Source organism: Atheta coriaria, unplaced genomic scaffold, assembly GCF_025399875.1.
Source record: "Atheta coriaria isolate IRGN ID8LTWV9N9 unplaced genomic scaffold, Caltech_Dcor_3.1 hic_scaffold_9_pilon, whole genome shotgun sequence".
NCBI lineage: Eukaryota > Metazoa > Arthropoda > Insecta > Coleoptera > Staphylinidae > Dalotia > Dalotia coriaria.
The window spans coordinates 8,219,412-8,241,968 of record NW_027045451.1 but is presented as its reverse complement, the minus strand read 5'-3'; the positions used below and the strand labels follow the sequence as shown (position 1 = coordinate 8,241,968).

General features: G+C 33.3%; 1 protein-coding gene across 5 annotated transcripts in view; it reads right to left on the bottom strand.

Moving 5' to 3' along the window:
• LOC135798322 (TOX high mobility group box family member 4-like) overlaps window positions 1–22,557 on the bottom strand; it is a 59,835-nt gene that overhangs the window by 31,703 nt on the left and 5,575 nt on the right. The window lies entirely within an intron of this gene.

Here is a 22,557-nt window from a genome sequence, read left to right as displayed (position 1 = left end):
CCAGTTGGGGCTTTATTATTCAATATGGCGACGCTTCAAACTGCATTTCGGTCTAAATTTCGATTTGGTAGTGTGTTAGGTCACTCCTAACACAAGTCCAAAAAAAACAACAGTTCACATGCCATGTGCCGTACCTATTCTGATTTTAAATTTGTATCACACACAACTTTTAGAAGAACTTGAAACTTCAAAGGTTTATAAGGTATATAATGTACAGCAAAAGGTTTACAAGTCAAAAGAACGTTTACCAGTTTGTGAACAGCCGATATGACTGTGTGGCCTTGTCGTGGAACATGTGGTTCTTCAGAGGAACAGGTTTCAAAGAAGAAAAAAAGAAGAAGGGTCGAAATACTAGTAACCGAGCGGCGAGTTATAGTTTTGAGGTTAGTACGCGTGTCAGACGAATGCATAATGTATTTAATTGTTATACAATATCACGACTTGTTGCCTTTTTTGCATAAAAAAATAAAGAAAAGAAATAAGAAAAAAATTTAAAAAAAGCAAATAAAACGGTTGAATTTTGCATTTCCACTCTTTTTTCTTTATTTTTTCCATGTTTTATTACCAACTAGCTTTAACCCGAGGCTTCGCTCGCGAATATCTAAAATAATGAAGTTGCTTCCGTACGCATCTGTAGTCACAGAAGAAGTAACAATGAAGTAGAATGGCGGGAAGTTTAAAATGGCTGAAAGTATAGTCTATGGAAGTATAGTGTACAGTCTCCATAGTGTAGTCAATTGGATTTGATGTTGACGTAGCTGTCGGTAATACAGTGTGATGGTACTATAGTAGGTACATAGGTTTGAGCTTCATTGCTGGAATGCTAGATGGCGTTAAAGTACTCAAATAGCCAGATGCAGAGGTATTATTGGCTAAACAATTTCTTAATTTTATTTAAAAAATAATTTTTTTTATTAAATAAAAAGTAGCCTATAACTATTCGGGGACCACTAAGAATATGTGTACAAATTTTCATGATGATCGGTTAAGTAGTATTTACGTGAAATTGTAACAAACATCAGGACTTTCGCATTTATAATATTAGTAGGGATTAAGAAAGATTTCATGATTTTCTTCACTAGTTTTTGATGTTGACTGTTGCTGAACGCTAAAAAAATAACTTTTTTCTACTTCCCAAGTGGTACACTTTTCACACGGACACCAAAACCGTGACTAAAGTATTTTAGTCACAGGCTTTAGTCACGGGATGGAGCCTGAATGAAACATTTATTGATGAGATAATATGAAATACGCTGATTCATTTCATTTGTGATTTTTTTTGGCATATCTCCTATCATATGTAATTAAATATCCAAAACAATAATCTGCATCCCTTTCCATTTACATTCTATAACTTTACATTTTCATCAGATGGCTATATTATTTATTCGATACATATATATTTATCGCATTTGTAATCGGCTTTATTTTACTCCCATCCATAAAAGATGTATAAACTCGAGGATGCGTCATGCATTAAAGATTTTCTCATTTCTTTGTTTCCTGCTGACTTACGCGCGGAAAGAGAGCACGAAGCTTGCTTTCGGTTTTCGATACTCTTTTCTGGTTTTATTCCCGGAGATTGTACTTCTATGTGTGTAAAATGTCCGCATGTATGCGCTTGTGTGTGTGTGTGTGATGTTTCCGCGATTAGATTCTGTGCGACCTTTTACTCTGCGTATTATTCTCCCTCGCTCGAAAATTTTATTTGAAACGATATCAAGAGAAAAATGTCAAGAGGAATTGCGCCCGCATGCATCAAAAAGATGAAACGCGATGTAAAATGGAAAGAAAATTGAGACACTTCAAAGAGAACGAAAATCCATCTGCGCCAGATAATGGCCAGTGGTAAATTTGTTTTCGCTGCGCGCCCTGTATCCAAAGCAATAATAATGCATACTAACTATCAGTGCAGGTAATATACGAACACCTTGAAATTTGTTGCCAGAACGATGCAATTTGTGTTGTAATTGTCAGCGAATTAAGCGAAATGAAATTACTCGCAACGACATGTAACTAAATTGAGATTCACAGATTCGCGCTAGCTAATAAACAAATCGTCGTTAATACATGTTACGAAACGTGCTGAAAAATCAATGAGTGCTAATTTACAATTAAAGTCAAGTGCTCGGAGGCGCTCGGTGTCGATTCATAAATTAGCGCGCGAAAAACGCATTGAACGCCAAGTTTAACGAGCGTGCAACCAGTTTGCTTTGACAAATAAGGCGAATAAATGGCTTGCAATGTATTTATGCTCATTTGAATATAGTCACGCTAACATTATTAGGCAAAGATCATTATAATTCGTTAATTATACTTTTCGTAATTTATTTCGTAATTAACTCAACAAAAATGTTTACTCCTGCATGAATTAATAGTTAATTAAATTGTGTATGTTCCAGTGAAAGATTTTTGTTGTTAAAATAATTTAATAAAGAATTATTGATAATTAAAGTTGGAATTTTGGAAAAATCGTTAAATTGATACAAATTGGATTGTAAATTTATTCACAAAACTGTTATCAGTATAATATCTAGAAATTACGAATCAGAATTTAATGCTATACAGATTTCTGCAGAAATCATTAAAACCGGTTTATTGGTTTTCGAGTAATTGATGAATAACTGTAGTATTACATTGTAATTCTCAAGTAACAGTACGGGCTATGAAACCACAGTTGATTTGTAATAATTATTAATTGATTATTCATAAACCAATCGAAATAGAATGATGGGTCTTCCTGGAATCGATTTGGAATTAAATTCTAGTTAAACGAGGCGTATATTTTCTCGATATGATGATTGTAGAGAAAATTATAAACAATTAAAGATATAATTTGAAAAATTTGTGAAATGTACACAAATATTGCAATAAATTATTAACAAAAACAGTTAAAAATAAATATTTGCATAGATAGATGCAGAAATAATTTATAACAACAATTATTTATGCATGTTTATTGGTTTTTGCGTAATTGATGAGTAACTGTTACAGTTATTTCTATTTTTGTAGTCAGTAGGGGGCTTTGTAAACCAAGTTCGTTTGTTTTAATTATAGAGTGATAATTGATAAACTAATTGAGGTAGAATGACAATTCTTTCAGGAGTTGATTAAGAATTAAATTTTGCAAAAGATATGTATAAATTGTATTGATCTGATAATTGAATAGAAAGTTATAAATTTTTTATGGAAAAAACAATAAATACAATTTAAAAAAATTAAAAAATTGTATAAATTTGTATTTGTAGATTCGGAATTTATTATGAACAAAATTTTTAATAAAATTTATGATGTATATTGATTAGTTTGCGAGTAATTAATAAATAACTGCAACACTGAATTGTCATTCTTCAATTATATTAGCGTTCGGACAGCGAAAGTACAGCTGATTTAACATTTAATGAGCGATTATTCATAAACTAATTAAGCTGGAATGATAATTCTTCCATGAATTGATTTTAAATTTAATTCTATATCAGCTATGTACAAATTTCAACAATCTGATGAATGTACATAAAGTTATAAACAATTAAAGAATCAATTACACAAATTGCAAAAAAGTGTTTATAAATAGAAAAAATTATTAAAATATTTCATAGTGTATTAATTTTTAATTATTTATTAATTATTAAACAATTTCTTGGAAATAACTATAATTCTCGTCGTGATTATACAATGTCCATATTTATGTCCGAGTCTACTGAAAGTAACAAACGACTGGTTTTAATTATAATCGTTGTCATAATTTTACATGCAATTTACATCCACGTACACAGTTAATTAATTAATGTCCTACTTGTCAAGATGCATTTGAGATAGCGCTAGAAATTCGCGCGCGCGCAAACAACTTTCGTTTGTTTTGTTTTTTGATTCACAAAAATAATAAACAACGATGCAAGAGCATAAATTCTCCCACAAGCCTGCGACGAAAAAGAAGTAAAAAGTGAAAGTGGATCAATTTAGCATTCGTTTAGCGTTCGCCGGCGACGTTTTAAATATAAATAAATAATTGAGTAAATAAATACAGTAGAAAGTAACTATTAAATGCTCCGGCGAGGCATTTTCGAGCGCCGTCAAATTGTGCCTCCATTCTCGGCGCGATACACGCCAGATAGACGCGAAAAAGAAAGAGAAATATGCGCTAACATATTTGTGTATATTAGATAGATCTGTAGCAGTGGTAATGCGGGAAGCGAATTGTATGAAAACCTCCACAATCCACATACAACTCGTTGGTAGGAATGGCCGACGCCGGAATCAGTAAATCAGCCGGACCGAAAAGGATAGCGCGGCAATAAGACGGCGAAGAATGCCGAGTACGAGTACAATTCAAACGGTAGTTGGGTATAATGAGTTTGCCAACCTAATTTAGAAAAAGCCATTAATCCATCAAATACCTCGTGCTTGTTTTCCTCCTCTCTGCTATTACTTATTTATTATGTGCATTTAAATGTGTTTCGCGCCACACCCGGTATACTGCATTACACGATTGTGTAATTTACATAGTCATTCGTGTATTTTAAGACTAGCTGTATACATTTAATGTGTACGCAAAAAAATATATACCTACATCGGTTTGGAATTTATTTTGAAATTAAATTAAAAGCGAACAAACTTTAATTTCTAATTAAAAGTTTAAAAATTAATTTAATTAGCATTTACTTGTTAATTTAAGTATTAAGTAGGTATTTATGCGGGCTGCATGAGTGGGGTTTACATGTTTATGTACAGATAATTATTTTAATGGGTGTAGTAAATGGACGAGGCAAATAGTTTGATAGTTTTTAATTAATTATTCAAAAACTAATCAACTTTTTAAAATAATTCTTTCAGAAATTTGTTTAGTATTAAATTCTTGATATAAATATATAAAATTTTATTTAAAATAATTTTTTTGTTGTTATTTAGAAGCAAATTTGTGTCAAGTTAATAAAAATTTTAAAGTTAAAGTTTAATTGTTTATAACGTTTTATATAAAAATTATAATAAAAAAATCTTTATTGTATTTGACGTACAATTTAATTGTGAGTTTATATTTAAAAAATCATAATTTTCCACCTTTTACTTTCCGAGTTATTAATAAATAACAAAAACTATAACTAAACTGGGAATAGCATTGTTGCGCCACTTAACTCAGATAATTAAAAGCGCAATAACTGGGTAAGTAAAACATATAAAGAAATGCTGTTGGTTTTTTTGGAAAGACCAGCAAATGAACTAGTAAATGTACCATAACAAAACACTTATAAGGATATAGATAATTTATTATTTCAAGACGAAACAAAAAATCCGCGAAAAATTTTATAACTTTGCCTTTTCCGTCACAACTCGAAATAACTCCGAAACTAATTGAGATAACAAACCAGTTTTCTACCTACAGAAAGACCCTTACATAGCCAACAAAACATATTTTAAAAAATACCCTTAATTACAATAGTTTACGAGCAATTAAAACATTATTATGAAGCATGTTCCTATTTCTTTTTTTTTTGACAATAAAAATGCTTAAAATGTACCAAATAGAAATTTAATCAAAACGTGAAAAATGAAGTCTCAGTGGCGTATGCAATGAACTTATGAACTTTATTGATTTAGCATTAAGTGGAGGAAAACGTAACGGAAGTGTACGATGACCTAATACGCAACTGCGCCGCACGACGTAGGGAATCAATATCAATCGCCCCTTTCGCGCCATCCCCAATTCCTCCCACTCGCTTGAGAGGCTTCACTCCTCGGGGAATCGTTAAATTTTAATTAGATTACAAAACGTTGGATCATCTTCAAACCGATTTCGTTATACCTCGTATTATCCTCAATTCACTTCATCAAATAGCATTACTGGTAAACACACGCAACAAAAACAACAATATTATTAATATTATTAATAATAATAATAAGAAAATAATAGTTGTTTATTAAGCAGGCGATTTTATCCGTGCTACCATTTTCGGAATTCCGTAAATCCCTTTTCTTTTCGCGTCGTATTCGGAAACGCAATTAAAATTTCCATATCATTAAAGAAATCCAATTATCGCCGAGATTTATGGTTAACGCATGACTGGACAAGATACCGAACGCCAGCGTGCAATGTTAATGTCGTGGTGATCGTCGTTAAAATAAAGTCATAAGCCAAAGGGCTATGAAAAGGGCACATTTCAAACGCGCAGGGATAAAAAAAGGCAGGAATCGAAATTCTGTTTCAAATTTCGGCCCGATACTTTCTTTAAACGCAGCATTTTCAATTATTAAAGTAAAGCAACTTTATTTGAGTTTGCTTTGTTCGGTTATTATAAAATCGTTTCGCGAGCGCGCGCGTATCTTTTCTTCCTCGTCGCGCTGAATGCAAGAGTGGCTGCAGGTCTCGTCTCTAAACTTAAAGTAACTAAAGTTTAATGCGAAAAGTTGTTTTAAAAGCGCACAGAGTACTTATAAAGCGTGTGTATATGGCTTTTGTGCGAGAGCGCGCTTGTTGCAGCAGTATATTCTTTTCGTTGTTATGCATTTTGTTTGTTTTCTGTAATTTCAGATTCGCGGCACTAAAATTCAACTTAAAATTCACGTATATATATTCATAAACCTTGAAAGGAAAATCAATTTCTCAGTCGTAGAGTGGTGAATATATAACAGGCTCAGTAAAATAAAGCATATTAAATGATTTTCGGTAAAAATTTCAATGGGAATTCAAGTTTTTTGTATGTTTGTGTTGTTTTCACGCCAAAACGATTCAATCAATTTTGAAAAATTTAGGTGTGAAGATAGTTTTGACCAAGGAAAATGATATAGACTACTTTTTGCCGCAAGAAAATATCGAGAAGAGTGTAAAATACGGGATTAAAATTGATATGAACATTGTATCATAATATTAGTTATATAATTCCAAACTAGAGGGCGCTAAAGAGCATTATTACCATTTCTGATGCCTATAATTTCCTGTTGTTCACTTTTGCTATGTAAAATACAATTTCTCTCCGAAAGAGACAAAAACATTAATAACAATAACTTTAATTTGCAATACAAAGTGTTTTGTTAGAATACGAGCCTGAATTCGGTGCAAATTTATGCGTTGTCATTATGCAGCGCAGAATAATTATTGCACATGCACACACAACGCGCACACCAACACTGATTCCATTCTGTATCGCACCGTGTGACGTTTCGGCGGAGCGATATTTCAAGCCGGCAATTAGTTGTAACATTATAATGAGTAATTACCGTTAATCAATCATATAAATAAATTTAATTACAGCGCGCCGCGGCTGGGCTGGCTCCATTGTTTCGAAATAACGAAATAAATAACCAAATAGAAATTCGCGTACAAACACACAGCTACAGCCGCACACAACACGCACGTGTGTGATGCATTGTTTGCCGACGCGCGCGCATGTGTGCCGGGTGATTAATGAGACCTGATTAATTTTGAATTTCCATCACTTGCAGTGCAGCATCCATGATATTATTAAACCAAGTGATATGTAAACCGGGAATTTATTTCATTTTCAAGGTTAGAATCATAAAAGTGATCTAGATATGTGAATAATGTAATAGTTATTAATTTAATTCATATATATGCTAGCTAGCGCCACCTATGTTTGAACTACTGCACTAAAACTATATTTAATTGTCTATTTAAACTTTCAACCCCCTTTTTACCCTTTAAAAATTTTATTTTTGCAACAATAAGTAGTCAATGTCTTTTTCCAAAATCTTATCTATCATTATACCAAAATTCATCAAAATATCTTCAGTAGTTTAGCCGTGAAAGCGCCACAAACATAAAAATTCTATTTAATACTACATATTTTACATCCCTGGGGCAAAAAACGTTTTATTGCCCCATTGTGACATAAAAATGAACACATACCATCAATATTATTACATGAATAGTAAAATATTAAAAATCTAAAACTTGTTTTCGATCGAAATATTTCCATGCTAAGTATTATGCTGACATTATAAATGTTTTTGCAATTTTATTAAAGCTAATAAAATACCACTACATTATTAAAATGTGCGCTTATATAACTGGTTACCACACGCGGTGGAAAGAGTGTTGCAATATTTTTATACATATTTGAAATGCAGAAAACAAACGGTAGAAACACGCCACAGTCGTAGATAAATTACTTATTGTTAACCTGCGCCTGTACAATCATTTTGACGTCGATAATCAAACTCATGCTCATTACAAATCGCAAGTCTTAAAAATGCAACTTTCACTTTATTCTTTATTAGTCGTCATCGCGAAATATTTTTGTTTGTGGAGTTGAAATAAAAATAATTTGATAAATTGACTCGTTACATCAGCGACGCAATTAAAAATAACATTCCCATTACATTTCAATTTGCAATTCATTAGCAACTTGCTTGAAATAAAGTAATAAATAACAAATAATTCAATTGGCATATTACAAAACTTGTTCATCTTGACCCGTCGAGTTGTGTGTGCGCTAGAGAGAAAACGCGCATGCGCACATGTACGGAAAACAGTGTGCAGTGACAGTGTGAAAAGAAGCGAGTAATCTAAGATAAATAATTACTAGATGTAATGTAATTATTGCTATAGTGACTGTTTTTATTATATTGCGTTGCTAGGCAACCAGCTGGGTGTTAGGCAACACAATAAACAAACTGACACAGCACAAATTGCCAATTTCGTATTTTGGTGCAGTGCCAAACTTAAAACGTTGCATTTCACGATGAATCGTCAAATAATAGTGCAATTAATTCGTCCATTAATTTAAAAAATAGCAAAATACATGTGCACGCGTAAGTATTGTAAGTGATGATTAATAAACCAGCAATATTGCAAATAATAGCTGCATTATTAGCAAACAACCGTAATTAATTACAAAATTAACTCACAATTACCAAACAAACAATAAAAACATAATTCTATTACTCTAATATAATTTTTTCTAATTTTTCAAACTAAAAATAAACATGACAAATGTTAATGAATAATTTTTTATGCAAATCTTACCATTAACTGTGTAGCAGGTCTAAATAATTAATATTTCTCACCTGCAACAAACAAAACACAATAATAATTATTATTAATTACACAAGCTCGTAGCGATAAATTTTATTTTTATCTACAACTAGCAATAAACATAAATTTTTACGCGGCCGCAAAGTGGGACACCAGCAGTCTATATAAATACCTACAACAAAATTGACGAGCATTAAATATAAAACACAACATTCGGAATTGGAATTAGAACTCGAATGATTAATATTTAAATCGGAATTCCACGCACTCGCCGGTTTTCTTCGGCGTAATGAGTTGTTGCTGTAAACACAATAGAGTGCATTGCGAAATGTGCACATTATTCCGATATTATTACACGATGCATTATGCGCTTTATTATCTCTACTAGTATTCTTGTGAATGTGTGTGTGTATATTAATTTCATTTTGAAAATATAAGACGCTAAAGTTTGCGTTTATCCTCATTGTTCCGCAGCTCGTTTGTCGATTTGAATATTATCTCGGAACTTTTGTTCGCTTAATCAAATTGTAAATAACGCTCGGGCCGGAATCGGGTCAAGTAAAATTTGCATTTTACTCCGGATTGTTTAATGGAAACAAGAACGCGAACAAGAACACAACTATTTTTACAAAAAGCAAGTAAAGCAAGTGGTAGCAAGCAACCTACTTATTAATTACACATCATAAATATGATGATGAGTTTTTGGCAAGGCGCGATAAAGATAAAGCAGCAGACGAAGAAGTAGTTGAATCAGTAAATCAGACTGATATCAAGTCGTTAACAAATTGTGGGTTATTCTTGGCGTTTGCGGCGAAAAACACGCAAATATTGCGAAACTTTCATAACACAATCGAGGTTATGCAAGATTAACGTAATAAACATCAACTGAGTGGGGCAATATGTTATTAAAGTATGTTTTGCTCGCTTAAATTTTATTAAAAAGTAGATTAAGTAATTATTAAACTAAAACTTCTTGATTTTAATCTAAAAAACATGAAAATTGATCATTTTAGTTTTTAGCGTCACCTATGTTTGAGTTATAGAACTATTACTGTGATTAAATGTTCATATAAATTTACAACCCTTATTTTTCACCCTTAAAGTTAATTTTTTTGCAACAACAAGTAGCCTATTTTATTTTCCATGCTCAAAGCTATCTACACACCAAAATTCATCAAAATTACTTGAATGGTTTTTACGTTAAAGCGACACAAACAAACATAAAATACAAAATCGCATTTATAACACTATTTATGAAGATAAATAATGTATATTAAGTTAAAAACATTTTAAAAAACATATTTTAAGGAAGTAATATGCCATAACACCACTAATTTTGCCAATAAACCATGTATTATTAATATTTTTGCTTAATAAATATATAATTCTCTCACTTCCGTGGTTCCCACTTGAAAAAACCTCTCAATTTAAAAATTACATTCATTCCAGAATAAAAACAGAATAATTTACCAGTTTTGTCATTCATATTAATTCGTATTTGAAGCGAAGCGTCGTTTTATTGTAGTTTATCGCCGGGCAGTAAAAGAACGCTTTAAACGCTTTTAATTAGACATAATTAAGAGTCAGGGCCGTTCGCATTTGTTAACATTTGCCAACATGCCAATTCTATTTGAGTAGCAGCTCGCCGGCCGCAGCAACTATGTCAACATTTATCGAATATTATCCTCTGGCGGGCCTCGCAGCCAAACGCCAAAACTGTACCCACGGCGAATCAAATATTAATAATCTGTATGACTCTTTAAAAAATAATGCAATTCAAATCATCCAGTCCTCCAACACAACACAAACCAATCTAGTTCAACGACACGTCTGATACTTCTAGCATCCAACTGCTTGTCAAGAACAGGGGAGGGCACGAAAAACCTGTTCAGGCATTTGTGTATGTGTGTGTGTGTAAACTGTAAACGCAAAAGTTGTCCGAGGGAAAAATACTTCGCAGAAGAGTCCACAGCGTCATTGTTGCATGAGAATGCGAATCGTGCGCTTGACGACATCACTTACAACTTAAAATAACTCCGAGAAATGCAGAGATTGCACGATGAAATGATTGAAATGTCGTTGATATGTATAAAGAATGACATTAGCACGGCATTTGAAAAACTAAACGATATAGCTATGGCTGATTTAACGAGTTAATAGAATAGAATCACATAATTGAAAATCGAAGGAAATGCCCCACACACACATCAATCACAATCACAAGAAAAACAACCTTGTTTACGAGTGGTATTAAAGTCATTAATAAGAAAGTTTACTTTTCAATCATTGCATAGCTGCCAACTCCATCCATGATTGAAAAGTAATAAATAATTGTACATTATAAAACCCGGACAGTTAATTTTCTAGTTGTGCGCAATAAAAGTCTGCGAAATAATTATATTTATATACAGTGTGTTTTATTGGTTTTGCGAATGGCAGGCGTCACGCCGTCTCTTGTGCGTTCGTTTTCCCAGCCGTGATGGATAATAAAGAGATGTACGAACGTGCGGCGGGCATACCAACGAACGAACGACCTTGAAAGAGGCTGCAGGAATCCAGTCCTGCGAGAATAGCTACTAGCGCGAGCTCACACGCATCGCATCTCTTCTATATTCGTGTGTGAGCACACATATGGTCGACACATGTAGGAAACACACTGTATATGTATGTATAATCTTGTAGTATGTGTGGAGTATTTTCATGCATTTTGTTATAATTTTGTTTATGTCAGGATATACGGCGTTAATTTAAGTAAACATACAATGTTGATTATATTACGCTTAGGAAAATAAACTAAATTTTGTTTAGAAAAGAGTTGAAAATAATTGAAATGTGTAAAAACTCACGTAACCTTACTTTTTTGTAGACGACAGCTGGTATTATGGTTTTTATACAGCACAGCATCACTAAAACTTATTAATTGTGTGTTTTTATGTGTTTCTAGGTTTATTAACACCTGTATTGTTGATTTTGAATGTGCACAAAGCAATTTTAACCGTATTTATTACAAGAACAAAGTAAAACTTGAATCTGAACGATGACGAAGTGATTTTGACAAGTTACAGCACAGCTGTCTATATCTAGCGCAGCGCACCCTTGCGGACGACGTGAAAATGAAAGTCATGAGTGCCAACACAAAACATAAAACTAAAAACTAAAAGTTCCCAATTAAAAAGACACTAACTGTCGTACGACAAAAAGAATTTAACTCTTTCTGTAAGTAAATTTCAGTACACAAGCAATGCAATGATGATTATATTATGCATAGTAATAATAAACAAACTTCGTTTAAAAAAGAAAAGAGTAGAAAATAATTTAAATGTGTAAAACTCACGTAACCTTACTTTTTAAGTTAACAGCTGATATTATAGTTTTATTACGCACAGCACCACAAAAACTTGTTAATTGTGTGTTTTAACTATTTCTGTGTTTAATAACACGTGTATTATCAATTTTGACTATGCACAACACAATTTTAAACGTATTCATTACAAAAACACAGTAAAACTCAAATAAGGATGATGACGAAGTATTTTGACAGTTTGCAGTACAGTTTCCAACACCGCACGCAACGCACCCTTGCGGTGTATGCAAAAAATGAAAGTCATGGATGCCAACACAAAACGAAAAAGTAGCAACGTAAAAAAGACACTAATTGTCGTACAACAAAGAGAATTTAAAGAATAAACACATAGTTTCACTATAAATATTTGTCATTTTTGTTTCCGAGTATCTTGCCGAGTTCGCTGAGAAGCTGCCAACTTTCATTTCGATGGCGATGACTAACGCTGAATATAACCGTGCGACGTGACTTTATAAATAAATATTATTCATTTGTAAAGAAATCTCACTGCCAATAAAAACAAACTTGTATAAATAGATTGTTGTTTACAACAAACTAGCATTATTATTAATTATGATTCCACCGCGCTGGATGGTGAAACTTGTTAAAAACATTTATTAAAACATAAATTATCGAATTATAAACGCTTGTGTCATAAATCTTTCGGGAAATATGCACGAAAATTTATTAATGCCGCAATAATTACACACATCATGCAACCTCTCCTAATATCCAATATAATTATAATTAAGTGTGACGTAATTTAACGATGTGTACATTTATAAAACCAATTTTTACAACCACAAAGTAGTGTGTAGAGTGTGTGTGTGCAGTGTTGCCAACCTAACCACAAAAATGCGCACCGAAACGCAAATACAATTATTACAAAAACAAACCAAACGCAAAACTCAAACAAACCTCGACGCTGGCCGGCTCGTAATTAAAGTTATAATTAAAAATAAGCTGCGAGTTTATTTTAAATGAAATGTTTATAGCATTTTGTGGCCTATATTTATTAAATTATGTGCGCGTATTTCTCAAACGTTTTAAAAATACTCGCACTCGATGAAAAGCGCACACACACGCCAAGAAACATAGAAAAAAACTAAAAACATTGACTCTTCATATTTAAATATAGTTTTAACCATGACTTCTCATCTCAATGATTTTCTGTTTTTTTTTCTCTCCGTTCGTTTTATTCGTGTGTTTGTGTTAAAGTGGATTTGTTTGCTTCGAGATTGTTCCGCTTTGTGAAATTAACACGTTGCAAAGTAACACAAATACATAAAGTAAAACATGTTAAGTGCGCCGCTTACATCGGATATAACGAACATTACAATTAACATTAATGAATGACGAGCTGTGTCTCGACAGATGTGGAGGCAATGCGAAGAAATCGAGACTCGCGCGCGCGGAGTGGAGTTTCAATCAGACATGACAAACACGAAAAACGCGTTATAATAACGGTAATCACGAGACGCAGGGCCACGTGAGGGCTCTTCTTCATCATCATGGCCAGCGAAGATGAAATAGAGAAGAACTTCAGATGCAGATGCTTCAAACTTGTTTCTGCTCTGCTGCGTCTCGAAATTCTTCTTCGGCCGATTCAATATTTGTACTTTAAAATGAGATTTCGAAAGCTGTTGCAGCAATTACATAAAAGATGGACAAGAATAGCGTTTAGTCCGCGTGTCAAAAGTGGGAAACAATGATTATTCTTCGTTTTGAATTGTTTTGTTTAGTTTTTTCTCATCGCAGCTGACAATAAATCATTAGCGATCATTTTAAAGTCAAGCAAAACGGAATCAACGTTTAAGTCTGAGTCATAATGATGTTATTGAACTTAACAACTTAAAATTAAATTAAATTCGTTTTGTTAAACTACAGTTAGTGTTTTTTTTCAAATTGGACACTTTTTTGTTTTGGGATTTTTGTGATCTAGATAACCTCAAGAATATTCCCTGAAAATTTCATCAAAATCAAACCAATGATTCAAAAGTTATTCGTATTTTAAAATATACTCTATTTCTGTCATCTCATGTAAACCCCTATAACGCCTACTCACTCACAGCATTTTCAACCGCGATTATCTCATAACAATATTTTTTCTTCTAAAAATTAATATTTTTTTTGACATTTTCTCAAAAACTACCTTTCCGATGCTTTTAAATTTTTAAGAGGTTATGTATGATTATGGAACGCTTCATCTGAGCAGTGTTTCTCGAAATAAATTTCAATATTTCTCATAGATTGTTTACAATAAGCACAATTGAAGCAACACACGACCGGCTTTTGTATATTGTAAAGTCATCCTGCGGTCGGCCGAAGGAGGAAGAAGGTCCATGACCCGAACACGAGGTTGAACATTGTACCAACAACCACCTCTGACCTCGCATTCCCTCCGCGCTCTGCCCGCGCCAGTGCAGAGCAACAAGGCACCAGAAACTCTTCCATACTATATATTTTACCTTTATACCTGCACACCACACATTTTACTCTCAACTTGATTTTCATCCTCTTAGCCCTCAATTTTCACTTGTGGATAGCAAATTTGAGTTGTTTATGTCAACGTTAATTTAAGTAAACATATAAAAGTAGGATAATAAATAAAATTTGTTTAGAAAAGCGTAGAAAATAATTGAAATGTGTAAAAACTCACGTAACCTTACTTTTTTGTAGTCGACAGCTGCAATTATAGTTTTTATTACGCACAGCATCACTAAAACTTATTAATTGTGTGTTTTTCACTTCTTGTAGGTTTAATATCACGTGTATTGTTGATTTTGAATGTGCACAATGCAATTTTAAACGTATTTATTACCAGAACAAAGTAAAACTTGAATGTGAACGATGACGAAGTGATTTTGACAAGTTACAGCACAGCTGTCTATACCACGCGCAGCGCACCCTTGCGGACGACGAGAAAAATGAAAGTCATGAGTGCCAACACAAAACATAAAACTAAAAACTAAAAGTTCCCAATTAGACAAACACTAACTGTGGTACAACAAATAGAAAAATGCTAAAATATAATTCAGCGCCCTCTAGACTCGAATTATATAACTAGAAATAGGATTAAATCAGCATAACAACTTTAAACCCATATTTTTCACTCTTCCACTTAAATTTCAGCGGTAAAAAGTAGCCTAAATTCATTTCCATGATCAAAAATATGTTCCTATCAAAATTTATCAAAATCCGTTCGGTGATTTTTATGTAAAAGCGTAACAAACACACAAAATAGGCTAAATTATCGTTTTTTCGTATTTATAATATAACTTAGGATTAAAAGTATAAAAATTAATTTTTTTCCATCGTTTTGAAAGCCTTGAACCATGATACTGATGATACTGATGCAAACGCACACAAGTAATGGATACATATAACGTTTTATGAGAAAATAATAATTCAAATGACCGTTGACCTTTGTCTGGGCCGTCCGGATCGTGTCGACGCGTTGTTATAACATCAGCGCCAAGAAACTCGTTTCTGTGTGCACTTTTCAAAGCCCAAGTATTAAATAAATTGTGCGCGACAAGAACTAAACCGAATTATGTACATCCACCACTAGAAAACCAACAGAAAATAATAGCAGGAGGAATTTCAGAGCGCGCGCGAGATTGAAAGAAAGAAAAAAGTCAACAACAACAACAAGTCAAAGATAATTATACGCCATTGGTTTTTTCGTCATCAATCATCCTGATAATACTGATTTGTTGTTTAGTAAGGCATCCATTTCTTATAGTGCAGTCTCTCTCTCACTGCGCTCGGCTCACACGTTCCTTATCCGCCCTTCCATCGATCCAAGCCGTGCTCGGAATGCGCTCGTCGTCCTGCTCGCGCACTCCGAAAGCCTTTTAAGAATAATTACTGCTTGTTCTCTCCTCACATTCTCTCCGCGCGCGACTACAGTTTCTTTTCTGTGGCTTTGCTTTTGCTTGTTCGACTGTTGTGTACACACGATTATTACAACCTCTTTAAGCCCCCTCCTCTCGCGGCGCAACAAAACCTTTTATTATTTTTCGTTAATTATGCAACCACACATACACATACAATCCAGCAGAGCAAAGAAACAACTTCATTAACGTGCTTTCTTCCACCAGCAGCAGCAGCAAACGATGGTAAATTATAGTTAATATTCAACAATCACGTGAATTAATCTCGAAACTATTCGATTGAATAATTACTAGCGAGTTGAAGTTAACTAATGTATGAAGTTGTTGCGCCGAGAGCTTTCCACGATAATGTCGCCCTGCTGAACGCGTCAAATTTAATCAAGAAGACGTTTGTAAAGCAAATTAATCGACAAACTTTGCGATTGTTAAAGTCTCAACTAACTTACCCAGTGATATATTCGTTTTTTGTTGGTGCAAGTTTGAAAAAAATTCAATTTTACGATAAAGATCGCTCATTTCCTTCCAAAACAAACCTTTCAGTGTTGTTTAGAGCACAACACAACGAGTTAAAGCAGTTAATTTCGTCGTAGATATAATAAACTTAAATAATATATGGCTCACGCTTTTTATCTCCCCTCTCGTATCTCTGAAAGCCCCATTGTTTGGCCTTTCCTTTTCATAAAATTTATCTTCTCTGCCAGTAAATACAGTTTGTATTAATGTGAGCACATTTTACAACTCCAACTCCCTCTTTTGTATTAATTTGAATTAAAATCGTGTGTGTTTGGTTGCCTACCATACATCACACGATATATAACGCATAACCTCCTCTTATAATTACAACTTACTTTAAAACAGTGGTGAAAGAAGTAAAGTGTTCAACATACCTGAAACAAATAAAAACTAATTTAACTTGTTGTTGTGTTTAGGTTGGGTGCAGTAATAGTGATTTGATTTTGCATGTACGTGTGCAGGATGCCCTTCGAGTTGTGCGCAGGGCCGCGGAATGAAAAAGAGCAAAACGGAGCGTGGCGGGCGTGCAGCGAACAATGCATCGCATAAACTATATGATACAATAAGAGCAAGAAGTGAGATAGAACGCAATAAAAGTTATTCCGCGAGCGAGAATAACATAAACAAGCGACGGCCGCATAAATACGAAGAATTCCTATTACTGCTCGCCGTTTGTTATTTAGTTCTTACTCGTGTTCGGCAAAACGAAGCTGTACAAGAATACTCTATACATGTAGAAGAAAAATTCGAAAACAACCAGTCACGGAACCACTCCACTCGAAATGTTATGTTCAAATATTGATTGGTTAAGTATCCCGACGACAGAGTTAAATATATCTATAACTTACTAACTGTCCGGTAGGTGTACACCTACTTCATTATTGAAACAACTAGTTAAATGAAAGAATGACTCAGCAAGTGTAACGTTATCGCCACAGTTTGATGACCTATACATATATTAATGTATAGAATTGAGGACAGACACACGCTCGGTTTGTATGAAAATATATAACCTATTTTTCGTGTATATTGGGTTGCATACATTGACTGTATTTTCTAATTTGTAGGGATTGGGTGTAGCGTGTAAGGGGTGTAAGGAGTGAAGTTGAGCAGGGCCCGTCATGACACCGACACCTGTTAGCGATGCCCGGCAGCAAGCGCGCGCCGAGCAGCAGAGCAGGACGTGCCGCCTCGACAGTCCCACCGCGCGCCATGCCGGTGCGGAGGCGGACAGCGGTCGCGTGCCTCACGTTCGCTCGGCGTGCTACGTGCCGCTCGCACTTGTCGCTGCCTGCTGCCGGATTGCGTAAAGAGTGCGAACGCGAACGCTAAACGCTCCGCCACCCGCCGGCCTAATCTTTCACTCTCCGTAAAGCAAGTCGCTCCTCTCCACAGGTCGGTGTGTGTCGGCTCGTTTCCTACTACACCCGACTACACCCGAAACATTCTGTCAAACACGCCGTGTTGCGCCCTTTTTCAATGTCAACAATCTCATCAACATTATTCCCCTCAATAAACGCGCGTGTCGGGCGTAATTGTTAAATATTTCCAATTTCGATTGCGAAAGTAAATGAAACGAATTCGAATTTCGTTCGTGCGTGAATATTGTATATATATTTTTATATCGTGCTATCTATAAAAACATAAATTTAATTTACGAGCCTTGTTGTTTGATATTTGATCAAATGCGAAATTAAATCGAATTATTATTAACTAGACCATGAAAATTAACGTTGCCAGTTTCGTTGTATAGTTTGGGTTTATTATTATATTACACAGTTTTCTATCTCTCTTTGCCCGCCGCTGCTATTAGTTATTTGTTATCCGACTTTTATTGCGTTTGCGATTTCATTGTTTGCAGCCACTCTGAACGTAAATATTTTTCATCACTGTAATTTTTCCATTATGAAATAAAAACAAGCGAATATTAAAACAAATTAAAAATGGCAGATCGTAAATTTGAAAACCGGTTTATTATTATATTATCGTAAATCAAGCGCAGATGTCAAATAATTCATCGAATGCTTCAGCTTTTTGAAGGTGCAAACATTTAACACAGCCGCGCCTAATACGACGATTTTAATTACGTATTGATTTCGTCTGGCGTGTTCAACATGCGCGTTATTTCGAGTCACAGCCAGAAGACGCGACTCATTATAATAAGGACGCGATCGATAATCAATTAGCGCCATAGGAATAGTGTATATAATGTGGCAAATACACGCAGCATCAATGTTTGCGCATGGCAGCCACAAACGCAAATATTGCCGCGTTTGATGCGTGACATGAAATGTCAAATGCAGTGCGGGGTTCGTTCATAGATGGCGCATGCAACACGGAAGAAATAATGTATCTACAGTTGTATAAAACAAATTTTGTTAGTTAAAACGTTTATAACTCAAGAACGGATGGACAGATTTTGATCATCTATGATTTTTTGGATTCATCTTGACCCAAAATAAGAGAATATTTATTAAAATATTAAAAATTATTACTGGAAGAGTGTTAAATAAGAGACTAAAAATTTGTATAGCGATTAAATCATAGTTATAGTTAAATAATTGAAATCTAGATGGCGCTAAAGATGCATTTAAAATAAAATTACAAATTTTGTTGATAAAATCGACCATTTCTTGTTGTAAGAAACAAGAAAATAAAATAAAATAAATTTTTACTAAAAATAACGCGAGCAATATAATTCTAAACTCATTGCTGCTTATCTCGCCGAGATAATGATAATAAAACTGTATGAATTCATAATAATTACAATAGCGAAGGTCACTCGTGCTTTATATTAAGTTACAATTACAATTACCACACTAACGCTGGCAAATATCTAACGAATATTGCGACGACATCGAAATCGTAGACAATACGCGAATATAATTACGATTATTCTCAATACAAAGCAAAAGCAAAAAAAATAATAAATTATTATAACTAAGTATGTACAAATACCAAGTTAATTCCAAGTTAAGTTATTTCAATGTGGTTTAATAATATCAATATTCCGAGTTTTTTTTCACATCGACCGCACCTTTTTAGCCGCAGGCTCTTAAAGCTGGAATATTTACCAATCACAATGGCACAATGGACCATTGCGCGCGCGTAGCAATTTGTTATTTCTATCTAATAAATAATTATTTACATTGAGACACTAAGTGCTTCATTAATCATAATGCTTTATTCTTGTGCTGCGCATGTTAAATTTTCGCTGTGTGTGAATGTGGTTAGGTTTGTGTAGCTACGAGTAGATAGGAATTCAAACAGAACAATACAAACTTACAATTAGTGACACAAGATTAAGCGCTGAAAAATGATGCGTTTACTTTGGGCGTTATTTTGATGACTGTGCTAAAACTACGTTTTGTAGATAAATAGGAGAATTTTACGCGGGTTGGAAAAGTGGCAAAGCTTTGTGGAATGATTTATAGACGCGGAAAAGTGTAACTGGTGTAGTTTTTAATTAATTACTCGAAAAGTATTTAAGTTGAAAATATTATTTAAACAAAAATAGATTCTGCATTAAATTATGGATCTAAAATGTTTTTATTTTGTTGATAAAGTTATTTGGTAAAAGTTATTAACAATTAAAGTTGACTTAAAAAAAAAAAGTTGATTTATAGAGGTAAATTATGTTACTGTTATAGTTTTTAATAAATTACTCAAAAAGTATTTAAGTTTGAAAAATGATTTAAAGGAAAATAGATTCAGAATTAAATTCTTGATTTAAAAATCTTTTTTTTTCTTCTTTGTAAAATTATTTGGTACAAAGTTATTAACAATTAAAATTGACTTTAAAAAAAGTTGGTTTATGGACGTGGAAAAGTGTAACTGTTGTAGTTTTTAATTAATTACTCCAAAAGTATAAGAGTTACAATAATGGTATAAACCAAAATAGATTGAGAATTAAATTCTGAACTTAACAACATTTTTATTTTGTTGTAAAAGTTATTCGCAAAAAAGTTATTAACAATTAAAATTGATTTCTTAAAAATTCACAACTTGGAAAAAAATTTGTTTATAACTTTCATTTTAAAAAATGATAGGAAATAAATCTATGCATTATTAAATGCAGAATTTATTACTATATTGTATTCCGAAAAGATAATTAATTTATATTTATTACTTTACGCGGAATTAATTAAAAACTATAAAAAGTCATCAATAATTCCTGTAACTCGTAAATTTAACTTGAAATTTCTCCAATTTTCCATAAAAATTAACCAAAAATCAAATAAATACTCATATAAATGTATAAATTAAGGCATTAAGACAATAATTGATACTTTTCCTGATGTATTATTTAACGCTTAAATTCAATATGTGCGTGTTATGCAAAATGCAGAGCAGGCAAGTTAGTACAAAGCTCATTAATCATGCAAACGTAAAAGTTGGCAAAACGTAAAACGCTAATGTAAATAATTACTGACAATTTAACTCTTCAACTCCAGAAACTTGCATTAACAAACTTGGAGCGAGCGCATGAAATGCTAAAAGGAGTAAGTGTGCCTTAATGTCGAAATTTTACGACCTTACGATTTATGATAATATAAATGTATATAAAGCAAGTGGAACTTCTGATAATAATATTTTATGTTCGAGCGCAACGCGCATACCGTTGTAAAGTTTTGTAATTACGTATTATGTGGAAAATGCTCGTTCCAAAAAGCTCAAGTTATTAGTTACTCACTGCGCATGCGCATGCGTGTTAGTGTGTGTGTGTTTCATATTTTTCCAAAAGACGTCGTTGACGCAGACATAAAGACTTATTGTGGGACCTTAAACCCCAAGAGGGATGCAAGATGTGAGCCAGCACACTCAAAGGCGCACACACAACGCAGTCGAAGAGAGAGTCGAAAGAGAATGAGAGATAATGAAAGATTAGAGATGCGACGCGGCCATAAATTACGAATATTAATCTTGCATTCTTGAATATAACATCAATTTATAACAGGTTCAACGATCTCCCCACCAAGTGTTTCGTAACTCGTGTTGGCGTCGAAATAGAAAAATTGATAAAATTTAATCAAGTGCAATAGGAATAATACTGACACGGGAATTGATTTACACTGGGATTTGAATTTCGAGCGTATTGTGCGCCACTATCGGTGGTTTGCAATAAGGGCGAGTCACTAGAACCAATTCTAAGTTATATAATTATGACCGGTAATGGAAATGCATTGTGCCTCATCGTAATCGCCGAAATTAATCTTTATTCGCTGCTTTGTTCTTCATCCTCAATAAATACGAGTATATAGGAAAAGATTTATTTTATTTAAGTGCTGTTTTAAGTCTTAACGTCTTGGATTGGAAATTTATTTATTTGAAATAAATAAATGTTTTTTGTGGAAAGAGAGAAATATTAATAAGTTAAGCGAAGAGAAAGTCTCGGTTGGCAACAGTGTATGAATAATAAGGCAGAAAGAGTGGGGCGACACGGTTTTAAGTAGTGCAATTTGTAAATTAGTGTTTTCTAAATACTAATTACTGACGCAGACGAAGATAGCCGAATATTATTTTTAGAAAGTCGCTGGTAATAAAAGACAAAGTGTAATTTTTACTAATTTTCACTTTTCACTATTTTTTTCACAGTTTTTTCGACTAAAATTAGTAAAATAATTATTTTTGGAAAATTTTGTGTTTTATTGCTTTTTAATTGCAATATTTATCGTTTTTTGTATGAAAATTAATGGAATTCTGGCAAAAATGCATATTTCGCGATATAAAAATGCTGCATTCTGCACATGCGCACTAGAAATTACTTACAAAACTAATTTTTTCTTATTTTCTCTTTAAACAACTTTAAAATTAGT